This window comes from Gorilla gorilla, chromosome 10, assembly GCF_029281585.2.
Source record: "Gorilla gorilla gorilla isolate KB3781 chromosome 10, NHGRI_mGorGor1-v2.1_pri, whole genome shotgun sequence".
Taxonomy (NCBI): Eukaryota; Metazoa; Chordata; class Mammalia; order Primates; family Hominidae; genus Gorilla; species Gorilla gorilla.
Window position 1 is genome coordinate 70813842 of NC_073234.2, and position 20513 is coordinate 70834354.

General features: G+C 38.8%; 1 long non-coding RNA gene across 3 annotated transcripts; it reads right to left on the reverse strand.

Moving 5' to 3' along the window:
• Window positions 1-1305: 1305 nt before the first annotated feature.
• On the reverse strand, window positions 1306-19825 carry LOC129525846 (uncharacterized). 3 transcript variants are annotated; one of them, XR_010129348.1, is made up of 4 exons: window positions 19462-19825; window positions 13875-13993; window positions 10938-11132; window positions 3799-6225 (listed from the first exon to the last, which is right to left on the reverse strand). It is a non-coding gene; the product is annotated as an uncharacterized lncRNA (long non-coding RNA). The 3 variants fall into 3 exon arrangements; XR_008670361.1 differs by having other exon boundaries at window positions 10945-11132; window positions 19462-19823; XR_008670362.2 differs by lacking the exon at window positions 13875-13993 and having other exon boundaries at window positions 1306-6225; window positions 10945-11132; window positions 19462-19822.
• Window positions 19826-20513: the final 688 nt, after the last annotated feature.

The following is a 20513-nucleotide window of genomic DNA, read 5'->3' on the forward strand; positions in this document are numbered from 1 at the left end:
GCCTGGGAGTCTAGACAAACGTGCCTGCTATGTCACATGGGCTCTAAAAGTATCTGCTAAATTAAGGATGAATATACTTACTGAAGTAATTATACCAGTCACATATATTAACTGAAGGCTTAATTCAATCCAATGTTAACCTGAGTACTCCCAAAGAAAAGCTTACTCAAACCGTTGATGCCTGACCTACCTACTTTAAAAAGATCTATGTCCCCCTCACAGGACCGCATAAGAATGGCATTTTAAGGCACAAATAGAACACTTTGAATTACTGTCCTAGTTTTAGCCCGCAGGCTAAAATGGCTGGCAGGTCAAAACACTCACACATACCCCTGACACACATTAGCCACCCAGAAACACAGGATGTTGGCACAATATGGTCAGTGATGGTTACACGTTGTTCTGGGCTGGCTCTATAGCAAGCATGCTTCTTGGTTCTGACCCCTTTCAGAATCCCTGTCCCCCTAAACCCTTCTTTTCCAGGGAGCAAAGCAACCGGACAGAATCAGTACACTAAAGCACATGGAGAATTTATTAATAATTACGTCCTCAGAAATAGAAAGCATTTAAACAATAACAACAAAACAAAGCCCATCAGGAGAAACAAATCTTAGCATAAAGGAAATTAGTGCTCATGGTAAAATTGGGGGCATGAATGAAGGAGATCATTTGAGCTGGAGAATTTCTTGGTACCTATCAAAGTAAGCCAGTAAGCATTTATTCCAGCATTTTTTTTGGAATAAAAAATTACGGCAGTAATTCATTAAATTGAAAAAGAACTCTTCTCTGATATTATATATATTAATTTGTAAAAAGCTTTGTGCTACTTCTAATTAACAGAAAAAAATTTTGTTTATTATTGGTAAGTTGTAATGGACAGTGGTAATGCACACTGTAAAACATAGTTTGTGTTTCCCTGTGTGTACAATAGATATGCATTTAAAGGGAGGCCTATTTAAAATTGGCTTTAATATATTGTGTAGTATTGTTTTTTCTTTTTAAAAAGTTTAACAAGAAAGCTGTGTAGAATTTTCCTATTACAATTTTAAATGTTTCTTGTGAACATTTCAAACAGCCTATTATGATTAATAGTTATAAAGAATAGCAAAAGAATTTCAAAAATATAAATAAGACTCCCTAATACAAACTACAAATACTTTAAATGTACAAAGTAAAAGATTTTAAACATCTTAAGATATTTGTCACTGGATTTTATTTAAGAACTTTGTTTTACTGACTACAACATATGGAGTAATAAAATTTCTGAGAGTGATTCCATATGATTTGGATGCTTTCCCTTAAGTAATTTATGGTTCTGTAAGTAATAAACTCATTTTTAAACCTAAAAAACCAAACCCTTTAGAATTAGAAGGAAGAAAAAGTTATAGCTTGTATTACAAGACTTCAACTCAAATGGATGCAATAGGACATTGTATTTCTATGACTCATTAACAATGAAAAGCAAGGTGAAAAACGGAGCAAATTTATTTTATTTAAAAGCTGCAAGCTATCTTTGTAATTTAGATTATACTGAGTTTACAAAGTACATATTGGTACAAGAACGTCAAGTACATATTTTTAAAACAGAGTAAACCTCTTCACAAGAATCCTGTCAAGAGTGAGTATTTCTTTCTAATGTTGAAAATAAATCCCCAAGAACGAGTGTTTTGTGGAATGTTCCGCATTAACTCTGAGCCTATTATAGAATAGTACATTGATGTTCCCTTTTTATAGGTGCACTTTAATTTTTTGAGACTAATTACTTTTGATTCTTCAAAAGCTGATATGTTTTTACAAAAGCATTCATGTGTCTTCCCAAAGAGATTTCTAAAGCGAATGTAATATACCCTACTATTAATAATTCATCCTAAGAATTAAGAGTGCAACTATAAACATGACTCTGGTCAGGTCATTATCCATGTTCCTGGATAGCATTTTACACAATGAGCCACATTTTACACAACTGCCCCTCATGAAGGTTATTAGAGAACAGCCCTCACCGGGGATCCGAAAGAGGCTTCTCTTCACATCCTCAGCATCACACCTTCTTGCCTGACTAAAGTATTTTCCTCACTATGGTGGGTGTTCACGTCCTTGACTCAACCGAGCGCTGAGTGCCGGGCAGCCACCAGGTTGGGAGGCACTTTCATCCTTGAGGTGGGTGACAGGTGAGAGCACAGCCAACCTCCCTGCTTTCTCCTTACTCACCGTGCCCTGCAGTGGACAGGATTCCCATGGCACTGACTGCTGCTTGGACCACGGAGATGGGAAGAGAGTCATAGAGCAATCAACCTCCCCAAGAAGACTGATGTGCAGAATGAAAAATCACAGGGCTGTGTGTTCATCCTCTACCAGGTTCTTCAGGCACCAGCACAGTCTTTATTTCATGAAAATCACCCCAGTTGTAATGACATATGCATCTGTGTGTTTACTGCCTTTATTGTCTTTGTCTCACTAGACTGTGAGCTCCATGAATGCAGGGAGCTTGTCACTCGTGTTCATTGGTGCAAGACTTGTGCTTAGCCCAGTGCCTGGTGCAAATATTTGCTGAATAAATCAATTAAGTGAATGAAGGTCCTGGGCCAGAGAGAAAGCTGGGTAGGAGAGTGGGAGAGACTAGAGATGGCTTTCTGGTGGGAAAGAGTGAAACACAGAGTTTCAAAGATGAAAGCAAGAAAGAAAAAATAAAAGTTTTAAAATGCATTTGGAGGTTGGGATGCTTGGTTATATATGTCACCTTGGGCAGACGAGGAAGCGCTTCCATCCTCAAAGAGCTCTAACTCTAAGATGAGACAAATAAGTATTGCTCAGGGCTCTGAGCTCAGCCATGGGGCTGGGTTGCAAAGATTCCTCCAGGTCTGAAAGCTGATGTTATGTGAGTTATGACACCCTGTAGTACGAGGCCACTAGGGGAGCCTGTGAGGAGAAAGTGGGGATTCTGTGGTATAAGCTTTGGTAAGGAGAAGCTACTACTCTCCACTTTAGTGGGGAATGCAGATCTGAAAAGGCTGGAAGCAGGCCAGTGTTTCTCTTTATTTTAGAAATATCCACTTAAGATCATGGCAAACTATCTAAATTCCACGAACCTTTAACCCAAACTTTGATTGTCCATACTGCTAATTTTCCTCCCTCCTCTCTAGTCAGATCAAATAGACTTAAAATATTTAAGAAAATATTTCTCTAAAATAACAAGTGAATATGCCAAGCAGAAAATTGGGAAGTTAGGAAAAAATGTTTCCCTTAGGACATGTCTAGATTTCCTAGGACAAGAAAACTGGGGGGACAGCCCAATCGTGGATCTTGGAGATCACAGATAATGACAAAATTTGCTAAACAATGTAGAGTCTATTTCAGCCTAACGGTTTTAGATGAAACTCAGAAACAATAAGGAACTAGACAGGGGGGCTTGGGGGCCTTTTCCATGGAAAGTGGTTTAACTTTCAGAGAAACTAATTTAATTTTTAGAAAAAAAGCCCAGTGAAAACTTATTCCTAATTACACAGGGAAAAGAAATTATAAATAAAACATCTAATAATATACCTAGTAACAGTTTATATAAATATACCTATGATCAACTATGTGACTTCAGGAAAATTACTTTTGTATGCTTTAATTGGATGATTAGTTAAAAATAAAGGTGTTGGTAACCTGACTTATCCTGTCTGATAGCAAACTTGTGTAAACAAGAGGTGAGATAATAATATATTCCGTGTGGCAGATATTACTGGGCTTGATTTTCCTTTTCTGCCTTGTGAGGATACAGAAGAACATTCTCCTGAGCCGCAAAGAGGTAAATCTCTTAAGGGCAGCCCTCCCATGACACAAGCACAGGTCATATCTGTATCTCAAATGCAGACCTGAATAAAAGATGCTTTAACATTTTCTCTACTCTGCGGCAACAGGACAAAACTGAACTGGGACAGATCTCAACAGCATGGCTGCCAGCCTACACTTTACTTGGCTGAAGCTGGTAATTCATTTTGTGATTTTCATAAGCTCTAAAATTCACTGATAAAACTTAAATGAAGAAACGAAACAACTGGGAGACTAAAATGGAATTGTATACTCCATTAGTCTCTTAGACAATTCAAATCTTGCTTTTAAAAGAAAAAGCAAAAACAAAAAACAAACAAAAAAAAAAAACACTTTCTTCCCCCAGGAGGCACCAATGACAGGTGAAGACAGATTAAAATAAAAATATTTATAAAATTATATGACATGATGCACAATTTTTCTACCACTTATTGTTGATTGTCACATAGAAGATGGTGCCTTTGCTTTCTAATCTGAAATCAATAAGGAAAAGGAACTAAAAGTAATCTAGAGTTTTCCTTGGTGAAGATCCAAATATTTTAGAACTGCATTTCCTGCAGGTAGCCAAATGTTCATCATACTTTATCAAACAAATATGGTGAGAGGTTTCTGGCTTACTTCATGACATGTAAGAGTAACAATAAAACCAGGAAGCTTTTATTTTAGCAGCTAAAAGGAAGAGAAAGATTTACTAGCATAATAGCTTCTGGACGAGCTACTATTAATAGTAGATTTGATTCCTGCTGTCTGTCCTGTATTCATGCAAAGCAAAATCTTCTATAATCAGAATATATCACATCTCTTTGGACAAGATCCAACTTCTTACTGTGAAACATATGGTTATAAAAGCATGGTGGATTATTTTGCTTCCTAAGAGGTGTTTAAAAAGCTACTTTCACAGATAACTCACATGAAAGAATAGTTCACTTTTTCCATAATTAAATACACAGTAAACAGCATACATCTATTACTTAAAAGGGCAACTGTAAATGATTAGTACAATGTAGCAATGGATAGAAAAAGAAGCCCTGTGTTTAAAAATGGTGCAAACACCTGTGTTTCTATGAAGGCAGCAGACGTTCACATACGCATGCATCAAGACATGAAAGATGCTTCGTAGCTTCGTAAAGGGACTGCTTTCCATGAAATGGTATCAACTTAAATTTTAAAATGTATTCAAGAGAGAAGACTTTCTATGGTCCACATGAGGCTTGAAAATATGGAAAAGATGCAGTGAGAACTCAACACAATGATCACTAATTGGGAGTTATTTTTTCCTAGAGTATTTCTTCAGGATGGTAGAAACAAATGGGTTTAGCTGAAAAGCAGAGTAAAACTGGTTTTCCAGCAACACTTGTTAAATTATTACCAAAGAAAGACCTTGTCAAATATGGCTCCTATCTATTAAAAAAATGTGGCATCTACATAGAGATGATTAGAGTCTACTGGCCGAAGTTACTAAATTACAAAGTTACTGTCAAAATGAATTATGATAGATTTGAATGACTAGAAATTTTCAGTGATTCCAGGAAGACTGAAAAAAATATTCCTCTTACTGGGTCACACTTTAATACCAAATACCAGATTCCTGATGTTGCAAATTAACCTAAGCCAATGTGGCTGCTTAAAGATTGCCACATCCTTTGTAAACACTGGGTCCCTTGTGTTTAGAGCCAGATGGGATGTAACATTGAATGTAAGCCATGGATAAAATGCAGCTGGAAGTGCAAATGTTTATCAGCAAGCAAGTACAAAGCTAGTTTTACACCATCTGCTCTTATGAGCTCAGAGAAGTCCTTCCTCAGGCTTACGGCTCTCCCACACAACTTTGCATGGCAGGCTTTCTCTGAGGACAGGGTACTACCCCAAGGCAGAACAGCCTATCTTCAAGTTATGTTGAGCTCAGAGCCTTTGTGAAGTGTGGGGACCAAATAGGGCTGAGTTCTAGCTCTGTAAGGCTGCTGGGCTTGCTGGGATCCTAGACCCTTGTCATTCAAGGATGATGGTGCTTGTACAGTCTTTCTAGCCAACCATTTATTTTGGCCACAACTTATTTCAGCAGAGTATCATTATTTTCTAACAACCCTCATACTGAAGGACAAACTTCTGGTATGGATTTTGACAGCAAAATTGGAAGTGTCTGTGTAGGCCCTCAAAAGCATGGCCTCCTGAGCCGGGTACTTTTAACTGCTAACTAACCACTCCTAGAAGTAGGGTAAAGTTAACCTCACGTGCATGCAACACAAAGTTGACACTGATAAATCTTAAATTGTCACACAGACAACATAATGCCTCATTCGGTGGTTTTGTTCTTTCCTGTTTACTTTTGTGCCTCATATTTTCCTCCCAAGGCATCTGTTGAATTATGCTGCTTCTGCTCCTAAATGATTCACTGGAGAACTTGAAAACTTCCTAGGGAGACAAAGAAAATGATGAATTTGTGGAGAGTTAATAAAATGTCATTTTGATTTTACATAGGGGAAACTGTCACTTAATATATGATGAATAAGCTCTTGTAGATGAAATGTCCTCTCTACATGCTTATCCTTTATGAGTGGCTTGCAGTGTACCTTATTCCATCACAAGTCTTCACAGACATATCGTTACTGCTGAGGCAAAAACCAACATGCACAATTCTAATTACAGCCTCTGTCACTGGTAATAACAAGTAATGTTTCTAGCACTTAGAAACCAGAATACACATGAAATGCCTATGAATCTCTTTCTGGTTATTATCTTACACTTGCTGTTGACTGGGGAGAAATTCTCCGTAACTTTAAAATAAAAGATTCAAAAGGAAACCCTATTAAGGTGATGTTGTTAAAGGAATAACTCTGTGAAGATTTGTTTGGCTGTTGTTATTCCTGAAGGTAGAAATAAGGCAACTGAAACAAATTTTAAGTAGTGCACCGAAGGAGCCATTACAAGTCTGCAAAATTTACCCACCCACTCTCATATATCTGAGTTAACATCTCTCAAATGATTCTGAGATGTATTTGATGACAGAGTCCTTATTTTGAGTAAACACTCTTAGTATGTTGTATAATGCTAGAATGCACTTTGAAAAATGCTTGTAATAAACCACTCTAGGCAGAATGAGATTAAAAGGAAAAGTTCCAACATAAGAAGATTCTAAAACCTCTCTTAAGAAACCACATATAGGCTCAAAAAAAGGGATGGAGGAAGATCTACCAAGCAAATGGAAAACAAAAAAAGGCAGGGGTTGCAATCCTAGTCTCTGATAAAACAGACTTCAAACCAACAAAGATCAAAAGAGACAAAGAAGGCCATTACATAATGGTAAAGGGATCAATTCAACAAGAAGAACTAACTATCCTAAATATATATGCACCCAATACAGGAGTACCCAGATTCATAAAGCAAGTCCTGAGTGACCTACAAAGAGACTTAGACTCCCACACATTAATAATGGGAGACTTTAATATCCCACTGTCAACATTAGACAGATGAACGAGACAGAAAGTTAACAAGGATATCCAGGAATTGAACTCAGCTCTGCACCAAGAGGACCTAATAGACATCTACAGAACTCTCCACCCCAAATCAACAGAATATACATTTTTTTCAGCACCACATCACACCTATTCCAAAATTGACCACATACTTGGAAGTAAAGCACTCCTCAGCAAATGTAAAGAACAGAAATTATAACAAACTGTCTCTCAGACCACAGTGCAATCAAACTAGAACTCAGGATTAAGAAACTCACTCAAAACCACTCAACTACATGAAAACTGAACAACCTGCTCCTGAATGACTACTGGGTACATAACGAAATGAAGGCAGAAATAAAGATGTTCTTTGAAACCAGTGAGAACAAAGACACAACATACCATTATCTCTGGGACACATTCAAAGCAGTGTGTAGAGGGAAATTCATAGCACTAAATGCCCACAAGAGAAAGCAGGAAAGATCCAAAATTGACACTCTAACATCACAATTAAAAGAACTAGAAAAGCAAGAACAAACACATTCAAAAGCTAGCAGAAGGCAAGAAAGAACTAAAATCAGAGCAGAACTGAAGGAAATAGAGATACAAAAAAATCCTTCAAAAAGTTAATGAATCCAGGAGCTGGTTTTTTGAAAAGATCAACAAAATTGATAGACCGCTAGCAAGACTAATAAAGAAGAAAAAATAGAAGAATCAAATAGATGCAATAAAAAATGATAAAGGCGATATCACCACCGATCCCACAGAAATACAAACTGCCATCAGAGAATACTACAAACACCTCTATACAAATAAACTAGAAAATCTAGAAGAAATGGATAAATTCCTCGACACATACACCCTCCCAAGACTAAACCAGGAAGAAGTCGAATCTCCGAATAGACCAATAACAGGCTCTGAAATTGTGGCAATAATCAATAGCTTACCAACCAAAAAAAGTCCAGGACCAGATGGATTCAGAGCCGAATTCTACCAGAGCTACAAGGAGGAGCTGGTACCATTCCTTCTGAAACTATTCCAATCAATAGAAAAAGAGGGAATCCTCCCTAACTCATTTTATGAGGCCAGCATCATCCTGATACCAAAGCCTGGCAGAGACACAACCAAAAAAGAGAATTTTAGACCAATATCCTTGATGAACATTGATGCAAAAATCCTCAATAAAATACTGGTAAACCAAATCCAGCAGCACATCAAAAAGCTTATCCACCATGATCAAGTGGGCTTCATCCCTGGGATGCAAGGCTGGGTCAACATTCGAAAATCAATAAATGTAATCCATCATGTAAGCGGAACCAAAGACAAAAGCCACAAGATTATCTCAATAGATGCAGAAAAGGCCTTTGACAAAATTCAACAACCCTTCATGCTAAAAACTCTCAATAAATTAGGTATTAATGGGATGTATCTCAAAATAATAAGAGCTATCTATGACAAACCCACAGCCAATATCATATTGAATGGACAAAAACTGGAAGCATTCCCTTTGAAAACTGGCACAAGACAGGGATGTCCTCTCTCACCACTCCTATTCAGCATAGTGTTGGAAGTTCTGGCCAGGGCAGTCAGTCAGGAGAAGGAAATAAAGGGTATTCAATTAGGAAAAGAGGAAGTCAAATTGTCCCTGTTTGCAGATAACATGATTTTATATCTAGAAAACCCCATTGTCTCAGTCCAAAATCTCCTTAAGCTGATGAGCAACTTCAGCAAAGTCTCAGGATACAAAATCAATGTACAAAAATCAAAAGCATTCTTATACACCAATAACAGACAAACAGAGAGCCAAATCATCAGTGAACACCCATTCACAATTGCTTCAAAGAGAATAAAATACCCAGGAATCCAACTTACAAGGGATGTAAAGGACCTCTTCAAGGAGAACTATAAACTACTGCTCAATGAAATAAAAGAGGATACAAACAAATGGAAGAACATTCCATGCTCATGGGTTGGAAGAATCAATATTGTGAAAATGGCCATACTGCCCAAGGTAATTTATAGATTCAATGCCATCCCCATCAAGCTACCAATGACTTTCTTCACAGAATTGGAAAAAACTACTTTTAAAGTTCATATGGAACCAAAAAAAAGAGCCCGCATCGCCAAGTCAATCCTAAGCCAAAAGAACAAAGCTGGAGGCATCACACTATCTGACTTCAAACTATACTACAAGGCTACAGTAACCAAAACAGCATGGTACTGGTACCAAAACAGAGATATAGACCAATGGAACAGAACAGAGCCCTCAGAAATAATGCCGCATATCTACAACTATCTGATCTTTGACAAACCTGAGAAAAACAAGCAATGGGGAAAGGATTCCCTATTTAATAAATGGTGCTGGGAAAACTGGCTAGCCATATGTAGAAAGCTGAAACTGGATCCCTTCCTTACACCTTATACAAAAATTAATTCAAGATGGATTAAAGACTTACATGTTAGACCTAAAACCATAAAAACCCTAGAAGAAAACCTAGGCAACACCATTCAGGACATAGGCATGGGCAAGGACTTCATGTCCAAAACACCAAAAGCAATGGCAACAAAAGCCAAAATTGACAAATGGGATCTAATTCAACTAAAGAGCTTCTGCACAGCAAAAGAAACTACCATCAGAGTGAACAGGCAGCCTACAAAATGGGAGAAAATTTTTGCAACCTACTCATTTGACAAAGGGCTAATATCCAGAATCTACAATGAACTCAAACAAATTTACAAGAAAAAAAAAACAACCCCATCAAAAAGTGGGCGAAGGATATGAACAGACACTTCTCAAAAGAAGACATTTATACAGCCAAAAAATACGTGAAAAAATGCTCATTACTGGCCGTGAGAGAAATGCAAATCAAAACCACAATGAGATACCATCTCACACCAGTTAGAATGGTGATCATTAAAAAGTCAGGAAACAACAGGTGCTGGAGAGGATGTGGAGAAATAGGAACACTTTTACACTGTTGGTGGGACTGTAAACTAGTTCAACCATTGTGGAAGTCAGTGTGGCGATTCCTCAGGGATCTAGAACTAGAAATACCATTTGACCCAGCCATCCCATTACTGGGTATATACCCAAAGGACTATAAATCATGCTGCTATAAAGACACATGCACACTTATGTTTATTGTGGCACTATTCACAATAGCAAAGACTTGGAACCAACCCAAATGTCCAACAACGATAGACTGGATTAAGAAAATGTGGCACATATACATCATGGAATGCTATGCAGCCATAAAAAATGATGAGTTCATGTCCTTTGTAGGGACATGGATGAAATTGGAAATCATCATTCTCAGCAAACTATTGCAAGGACAAAAAACCAAACACCACATGTTCTCACTCGTAGGTGGGAACTGAACCATGAGAACACATGGACACAGGAAGGGGAACATCACACTCCGGGGCCTGTTGTGGGGTGGGGGGAGGGGGGAGGGATAGCATTAGGAGATATACCTAATGCTAAATGACGAGTTAATGGGTGCAGCACACCAACATGGCACATGTATACATATGTAACAAACCTGCACATTGTGCACATGTACCCTAAAACTTAAAGTATAATAATAATAAAATAAAATAAAAGAAAGAAACCATCTCAAAATCTGTGTCCTATATCTGAAATATGTCATTTTTGCAATATTATAAACCCACTTCTTACTCTTCCATTCTTGCAGAGATGAGAGCACTGGGTCACCATTGTCATCATAAGACATCATTATTTATTTAGAAAACGTGATTGCAATGTCCAGCTACTTTCTGTGCAGCAGCAGCAGTTAGTCTTTAATCTCCAGCAAAGAGTAATCACCTTTGTGACTCCACTCGGAATACCGTGGTGCTGAGGGGCTACTGTGGAGACACATGGGGTTAGGTTCAAAGTCAGTAAATAAAGCAAACATCACACCCAGTCAAAAATACTCTTGAAAGTCCTTTTAGACTGGCTCCATGTTGGAGACTGACATACCTATATCTCAAGAAGCCAAACCCAGAGAAATCATTCCTCGTAAGCGGGACAAATACCTGTTTTGAAAATTGAGCACTAATTGTATAGAGGCCATGTTGTATGAAGAAGGCTTATCTGTAAACACTAGAATCCCATTCACCACAGCAAGATGCTCACAGCCTGAGGGCTCATGGGAACCGAGATTGCCTGAGAAGGACAAATCCACCCCTTTCATCTTCTGCTGTCTCCTGGACTATCGTCATTGAAGGCAATAACCAGAAATTTACCTACAGTACCTTAGGGTGTTCCTCCCTCTCTCATCTTTTTAGTATTTCTTTTTATTTCTACTAATACAGTATAATTAATTTGTGTAAATATACCTGGGTAATATTTCAGTATCATTTTAATTAAATTTAAAAGATAAATATATATGTGTATATGTGTATAATCCAAGACAGGGTAAATCTGCTCAATTTTGTTTTATTCCTTTCCATACATTTTGTCATTTTGTTTCCTTTTTTTTTTTTTTTTTTGACAGCGTCTCGCTCTGTCATCCAGGCTGGAGTGCAGTGGTGTGATCTCAGCTCACTGGAACCTCCGCCTCCCTGGTTCAAGCGATTCTCCTGCCTCAGTCCCCCCCAAGTAGCTGGCACTACGGGCGCACACCACCACGCCCGGCTGATTTTTGTATTTTTAGTAGAGACAGGGTTTCACCATGTAGGCAAGTCTGGTCTCAAACTCCTGCCCTCAGGTGATCCACCCACCTCTGACTTCCAAAGTGTTGGGATTACAGGCATGAGCCACCGCACCCTGCCATGTTTTCTTTCATTTCAATAAGCATTCAGCAAGTGACTACTATATGAAAAGAGTAAAGGGATTTGGGGCAAAAAGCTAAAGACTACATTACTTTGACTCTCAGAGACTTCAAAATTGATGTAGACACAAACAAAATTATAATCTGAGAAAGACTATATTAAGTATTGCAACTGAAACAGAATCCCCTTAATTACCACGTGTAACTCCTCTTAAAAGTTCTCTTCACTGTCACTGGCAATGGCTCTCTTAGTAATACAGGGCCACTGATCTTCCTTCATCCCACAAACTCATATGCAGTGCCAAGTGGATGCAAAGTATTATTGTGCAAAATGTTATTCTAGGATCTCTGGGACATCAATGAGCCAAACAGAGAAAACACAAATCCCTACCTCCATGGAGAACATGTTAATTGAGGTGGGGAGTGAGGTTTTTTAAGAGACATGACAGGCCGGGCTTCGTGGCTCACACCTGTAATTCTAGCACTTTGAGAGGCCGAGGTGGGTGGATCATGAGGTCAGGAGTTTGAGATCAGCCTGGCCAACATGGTGAAACCCTGACTCTACTTAAAATACAAAAATTAGCCTGGTGTAGTGGCACAAGCCTGTAATCCTAGCTACTCAGGAGGCTGAGGCAGGAGAATTGCTTGAACCCGGGAGGCAGATGTTGCAGTGAGCTGAGATCGTGCCACGGCACTCCAGCGTGGGTGACAGAGCGAGACTCTGTTTCAAAAAAGAAAAGAGACATGACAAACAAATACTTCAATTATGTAATATGTTAAAAATGTGATAAATGCTGCAGGAGAAAAAAAGGCAGAACATGAAAAGGAGTACCTGGAACATAAGTAGGGATTCGTTGCAGTTTTACAGAGGGGCTCAAGAAGGGCCTCCTGGGAAGGAAATAATTCAGCAAAGAGTTGAAGGAGGAACTCTTCAAGGGAAGAGTATTCCAGGTGGAGGGACTAGGCAAAGCCCCTGGGTGTGTTGTGCCTGCTGTGTTCAGGGGCAGCCAGGAGGCCAGTGTGGCTGGTGCCCAGTGGGCACGAGGTGAGGTTAACAAGTGATGGGACAGGGGAGATGGTAGGGAGGGAGTTGAGCTCAGACCACATCTGATTGTTACTGAAATGTCAGGGTTCAGTCTAGGTCCTGCTGCTTGAAGAACTGAAAGCCAATCACTGAGACAACACATATTGCCAGGGAAGAAGGATTTAACTGGGTGCTTCAGCTGAGCAGATGGGAGATCAGTCTCAAATTCATCTCCATGACTGAATAAAATTTGGAGTTTATATAGCAGGGGAGAAATGTAACTGCTTGCAGGAAAACAAGAATTAGGGAGGGGTAAGAAAGAGAAGTCGGTCAACAGGAAGCAGGCAGTCAGTTAAGCAATCATGACAGGTGAGTGGTCTGGCATCTCATTGTCCAGATGCAGTGATATGGCAAATGTTTCAGTTCCTTGATACTATCTGGGAGACCTGATGGTTGGTTTCCTATGGAAGAAACTCAGATCTAAGACAAATGCAACTTTCTCAAGTTTTAAGACTGGGAAGTTCAATCTCTGTCTTTATTCAAAAGAAACAGTAAACATTAGTTCTATGGGACAAGTAGACCAGTTTCAGTCCCCCTAGCCTTTCTATTTATCAGTCTCTCAATCATGGGGAATCTCGCTGTCGATCTTTTGGGATGCTTCATGCTGAGAAGGGACGTTGTGGGCAGCTCCATACCATGGGTAAGGAGTCAAAGGTTAATGTAATACTATAGTTTTCTTCTGAAATAGTCTTCCTCTCTCAGTCCCCCAATTCCACCAAGGGAAAATCATAGCAGGACCAAACTACTTACAAAATAAGCTTCAGTCCCATATATTTGGCCTGATTATCCACACAAAGTGCAGCAAGAATCATTGTCTATACAGGCCTGGCTTTGCAGGAACCTCTCAGAAGGCCATTTCAGTAAAAGCCCTGGAAGAATAACCAGTTCCTTCAGCTGTGTCCCATTATAAAAGAAAACAGGTTATTATTAAATATATGCAAACAAACACATTACCGTGAATTAATAATATTCACAAATAGTTTATGAATTCTGGAGAAATAAGGCAGAGAAAGAAATATGCCTTAAATTCTGTTTACAAAGAGTATACTCAATTGTTAAAGGCTATAAATAGCTCGAAAGAAAAAAATTCTTCAGACTCTAAAAAACAAAACAATCAGCAATATTTCAAACAAAAGTCATTTTTTAAAAATTATTTCAGCCTTCCATCAGTTTAGTCCGTGCAACCAACTCCTCCTCTGCTTCATATTGGATCAGCAATCTTTATGAACACATCAGCTTTTTAATTAGAGTCCTGAAAGTTTTCTCTCTAATCTTATGGCACAATCTCCAAAGTGATCAGAAAACTGCATTCAAGAGTCCTTTTCATGAGCTCCCCCAAGAGGCAAGTCTTGGAGTGCAGCTGATTATAAGTCACTTTTTGAGAGGAATCAACACTAAATGACAACCATAGATGACGAAAGTCTTAGGACATTCATAGTTACAGACACAGTTGCCAGGGAAATTTAGTTATTTCTGTGGCATACAACAATTTACCATAATAATCATAATAATTACTGTATATATTAAGACATGTCGGAGTTTCCAGAATATCATAAAATCCACATAACCCAAAGAAAGTTAAATATTACCACATATTTGACAATGCTTCATGTATAATTGTAACAAACAAACCAAATATGTCTCTCTTGGGCTTCAGGGGAACTAATATCCCTAACAAAGTTAGTTTGAGCTCAAAAAAACTGAATTTGGAACTTGAAATTTTGCTTTTGGGAAGTTTGTGAAATATCAAAGGTTTAATGCACTTGCTATCACAAAATAGAATCATAGGTCATAAAATATTCATTTAGCCAAGATCATAAAACAAAAGTGTTTACTCTTTAATAGAGAGGAGACCCAGTTTTCCAAAGAGTAAGACCTAAATATAGCATGAAGCCAACCAAATCTGGCTCTCCTCCCTTCTTTTTTCCCCTGCAGTTTACTCAAGGTAAACAAAAATCTTTTATTATCTCATTTATGTTACACAAAAATTTTGTTCAAAGAGAAAATCAAACTTTACCATTATATGGCATATTATCAATGTTAAAGTTAATTTTAATGAAACTTTATAAGCAAATCTATCTAATTTGCATCAGTTTGACCATAAAGTAGGATTTCCATAAACCTTTTATAACATTTACAATTTTCTATTAAAGAGTAGATTGATGTTCCAAGAAAACCCTGTTACTCTGACACAGGGGGCCTAGATGCTGGCCTTGCATCTGTGTACTTTTGATATTAATGTCAACTTTACAGAAAAACTCTGAATTAATCTTATTCCTCAAAATCAGCCCTGACAAACTCATGTGTTCACCTATTCTGTAATAGTCCCTGGGCCTAGAGAGACTGAACAGTTTTAATTTCTGGCCCTGTGTCTCGTGAAAACAGTTCATTTTGATTGTCACCTTTTCCAGGGTCTAAAGATGAGCTTTTGACTTGTGTCAATGTTCAATATTTAGCAAGAGTCAGTGTCGTTTCCAGACCCAGGAGTCAAAGCCCAGTAACTTAACAGCACAAGGATTAGTTCATAGGACATTTACATTGCAGAACTTGCTAGTATTTTCTCTAACATGTCACAAATTAAAACACTGATTTGGTGTCAAGTAGTCACTGGCTGCAGCACTTTCAAACACTGTATTAGTTAAATTATTCATTGCATGTGTTTCATTGCTAGTGACAGAACTGTGACCAAAAACATAAAGTGATAGGTCCTATGTCAAACTATCAAAGTAAACAATGAACTTTTCTCTCCATTATCAAAAAAATGGTAAATGCAAATATTTGTTTTGAAAACAAAACAAAGACAAAATGAGAACAAACACACAATTTCTTTTCAGCTATTTTTAAAAAGAGCATCATCACACATTTTTAAGATTGGTTTCTAGATACAGTACTGACAACTGTTTAGGTAACTTTCACCATTAGAATCTTCTAGCCAGTGGAACATGTTTATATTTTGTTTTCAAGTACACACATGAAGGCCCAATAGTGATAAAAGGCTTGGGATCAAAAATCACTGAAAAGTCTCATATTTTTATTGCTATTTAATCTAAGTGAATGTCACTTAATTTTGATAATGGTAAATTACAAGTAAAGGAGCTTGAGAGAAATCCAAGTCAGTATAATTTCTTTAAGGACAAGGCTAATCCTTCCTGAACATTAAAACTTTGTACCCGTGTCATAGATTTTCCTCATTACCCAAAGGAAAATATCTGAAACCAGCTGAAATTATTGATTGAATTGAATTACCTTGGAAACAGACACCATTTAAACATTTTTATTCTCACCTACTTTTTGTTTTCTTTTTCTTTTTTTAATTTTTTGAGAAGGAGTCTTACTCTGTCACCCAGGCTGGAGTGCAATGGCGCCATCTTGGCTCACTGAAGCCTCTGCCTCCTGGGTTTCAGTGATTCTCCTGCCTCAGCCTCCTGAGTAGCTGGGATTACAGGTGTGCACCACCACACCTGGCTATTTTTTTTTTTTTTTTTGTATTTTTAATAGAGACAGGATTTCACCATATTGGTCAGGCTGGTCTTGAACTCCTGACCTCAAGTGATACGCCTGCCTCAGCCTGCCAAAGTCCTGGGATTACAGGCATGAGCCACCATGCCTTGCCCCTCACTTACTTTTTCAAATAACAAAATAATGTGCTATTTCTGTTCAGAATCTATAAAAATAAGCATTTAAAAAATTTATTTATTGCCTGGAACCTTAAGGCTCTCGTAGCTCTATAGGTTGTCAGAGATGAGCAAACCCCATCAAATGTTAAATAGTTGGTGTGCTCTACCAATTTTGGGAGGCTTGACAAAGGTAGCTTAGGAATTTTAGATAAAATGAACAAATGATGAATTGTTCAAAATGCATAGGAAACAAAATCACTGTTCGTAGAACCAAATAAAAGTCTTCCATTAGAAACTTGAAAACAATGGTCTTATATATGTATTAGAAGTAAAATCCAAAGGAGAACAAAGCAAATAAATGAAAATTAGGAGCAAAGAACAAATAAATAGGAAACCAACCTCAAATTTTTATCCTACTAGATTTACCTTGGAGGCTGCAGTGTTATTCAGAGCCTAAAAACACATGACAGATATTTTGTTTCTGGTACACAAATTAAGGTCTTTAAGTCCACCAACACCACTATAGCTTTTGTGCAATTTAGAAATTTACTTCAGGCATGTGACTGATAAGTATTTTAGTGCTAGTAGTATCTATGCAAAACAGCAAATACAGTGTGAAACATAGCAATGCAAAAATGCATGTGAAATTTGACTCTGTGCTAAATATGGATTTATGCTTAACTATATTAAAAAGAATTTCCAAATTACCAATATGTTTCTTTATAATATTTATTTTACCTTCATCAAGACTAAGAGTTTTAACTATGAGATATGCTAATTAGGCAAATTTTTCCAATTTTCTGTCGGGTTTTAAATAAAATTTTACTATCTAAATATTTTCAACTTTCTAATTTCTTTGTATGTGCATGATGACAGACACACAGAGAAACAGGAAAAACACTACATACGACTTACACAGACCATCTATGACATGCTTGTGAAATGGAGAGTTCCCTGACCCCCCCCAGCAGGATGTGCAACAGGGGTGTGGCTTGTCTGTTTGGTCATGCCACCGCTCAAACAACTTATGGGAGGGGGAACACACAGATGGACAGGTGCAGGGGCTGGGATGCTGAGCACCAGCCCCACTGCAGTGCCCGGTGGTGGGAATCTGTGACCCCTAGAACCCAAGTGGGCGAGTGTTACAATGCACTCTTTTAGCCTTTCCATCCATGGACAGCTTAAGTGTTAACCAGCTCAGTGAACCCTCTGCCTTTTTGCAAGGGCAGAGGGCCAGTGTGACAGCTTTTTGTATTCCAAGCTCTTGTCCAGAGTCCTGGAAGAATCAGGTCACACACAGACTTGAAGGATGGTGAATGTGGGGGTTTTATTGGTGGTGGGTGTGGCTTTCAGCAGGTTGGATGGGGAACTGGAAATGGAATGGAGTGGGAAGACGATCTTCCCCTGGAGTTTGGCCATCCAGTGCTGATTCTCTGACCATCCCCAGCTGAACTCCTCCTGATGTTCCTTCCCTTCTCTCCTTCTCTGCCACTCTTCTGCTCTTCTGTTTGTCTGCTTGTCTCCTGCTGCTGGAGCCTAGGGTCTGGGGATTATATGAGTAAAGGATAGGGGGGCATGGTGGGCAAGAAGGCAACTTTTGGGCACAAAAACAGGAATGCCTGTCCTTATTTAGGGCCACAGGTTTCTAGGTTTGAGGGTGGGGTCTTTGCTGGGGAACCACCCTCTTCTACCCAGTATTTCCCTGTCTCCTGTCCATATCATTTGGACCTTCTTCTGAAGACACTTCTGTTTTTTATTTTACCAATAATTTTTAAGCCAGCTTTTAAATTAAAGATTTACTTAAATCATGTGAACTTAAAAATTGCTTGGACTTATTTATTTATGAGCACTCTTATTTATAAGCCATATTAGTATCCTATAAAAGCAATGCAACATCCAGATGCACGTACACACACACATACAAACAAAGATCCAATAGCTTTTACTTCAGAATTCTAGTCATGAGACAGCAAAACAAACTCACTGGTCTGTGAACATGTTCACATGGCCAAACTTTGTCCTGATAGGTAGTCCAATGAAGGATCCGAACCAGAATTTTGGGTAAAGCAATTTCCATGGTAGTGTGATTTGGAAAGGCGAACATCCCCAGACTCCAAAGAACACTGGGGGCAAACAGCATCACAGAAAAACACCACCTGGAACCTACTGACCAGGCCTAACTGTGCTTAGAACAGCAGCATAAAAGCTTGAATACCGGAACTCCATCCCACTTTCCTATTCAACAGCAAACTCCAGATTCCAGTGAATATTGGGACCAAACAGTATTACAAAAGAATATCAGTTTATTGAATTCTAATTTCCCATGACTATATTGACAAATGCACAAACAAATAATTATCAAAACACAATCTCACTGCCTTAGCAAAAAACAAGCGCCAAGAGTACCCAAACTGAAGCAGTCAGGGTGCTTCCTCTCTCCATCAGTTGGACTTGATCAACCTACAAACAAAAATTCCTTAAAAATTTCCCAAGTTGAGAGGAGCTAATCCTGTTGTCTGGTACCCACAAAAGACATTCACTTGCCTGGACACACACACAACATTTACACACAAACCTCCGTGAGTGTCCAAATGGAAACAGTCAGAGTGCTTCTCTCTCTCAGTAATTGGGCTTGTCAATTTGCATACAGAAATTCCTTTAAAATTTTTCCAAATTGAGAGGAGCAGATCTTGTTGTCAGGGCCCACAAAGGACACTCACCTATCTGGATGCAGATGTCAAGTTTAAAAGGCTGTTCTTCCTAGGCAATTAGGAACAAGGTTGGGGCCAGGCAGTGGTGGGGTTGCAGAGAGAGAGAGAGACCAAGACTCCCCTCTGGCCAAAAAAGGGTTGCACAGCTGCTAAGGAGGGCTTCTGAAACTCTTCTGGCCCACAGTAGCTGAGACACAAGGAAAGACTCTCAGGTCAGGGAACCAAAATCTGTTACTGAAACACCAGAGGTTCAGTCTGGGTCCTGTGGTTTGCTGCACAGAAAGCCAATTGCTGAGATAATATGCATTGCCAGGGAAGAAGGCTTTAATTGGGTGCTGCAGCCAAGAAAACGGGAGATCAGTCTTAAATCCATCTCACTGACTAAAATCAGGGGTTTATATAGCAGGGAAGAAATGTAACTACATGCAGGAAAACAGGAATTAAGCACCGATAAGGAAGTGGAGTTGATCAACAGGAAGCAGGCGATTGGTTAGACAATTGTGATGGGTGAGGGGTCTGGCTCCTCATTGTCCAGATGCAGTGATCTGGTAAGTTTCAGTTACTGGATACTCTCTGGGAAGACAGATGGTTGATTTTTGGCGAAAGGAACTTAGATAAGACAAAGTAACTTTCTCAAGTTTTAAGACTGGGAGGGCTACCTAAAACATTAATTCTGTGGGCCAATTGGGCCAATTTTATGTTCTTGTTTGCCGTTGTTAAGTTTTTACTCTGAGAGAAATAGGAAGCCACTGGAAGATGTGAAGCAAAGAAGTGACACAATTTGATGTGTTATTCTGGCTGCTGTACTAAGAATAGACTGGAGAGAGAGCAAAAGGTTAGAAGCAAGGAGATAAATCAGGAGAGAATGCAGAGACTTGGACCAGGGTGGCAGTGAGGAGTGAACAGATTCTGGATATACTTTGATGGGCAGACTAGACAATTATTTAGTGATGGATTGAGAGAAAGATGTCAAACATTTTGGCCTGAGCAACTGGTGGTATAGTTTTTCCATCAACCAAGAAGCCTGTGGTGGGGGTGTAGGGTCATGAGGAAGGACTGGA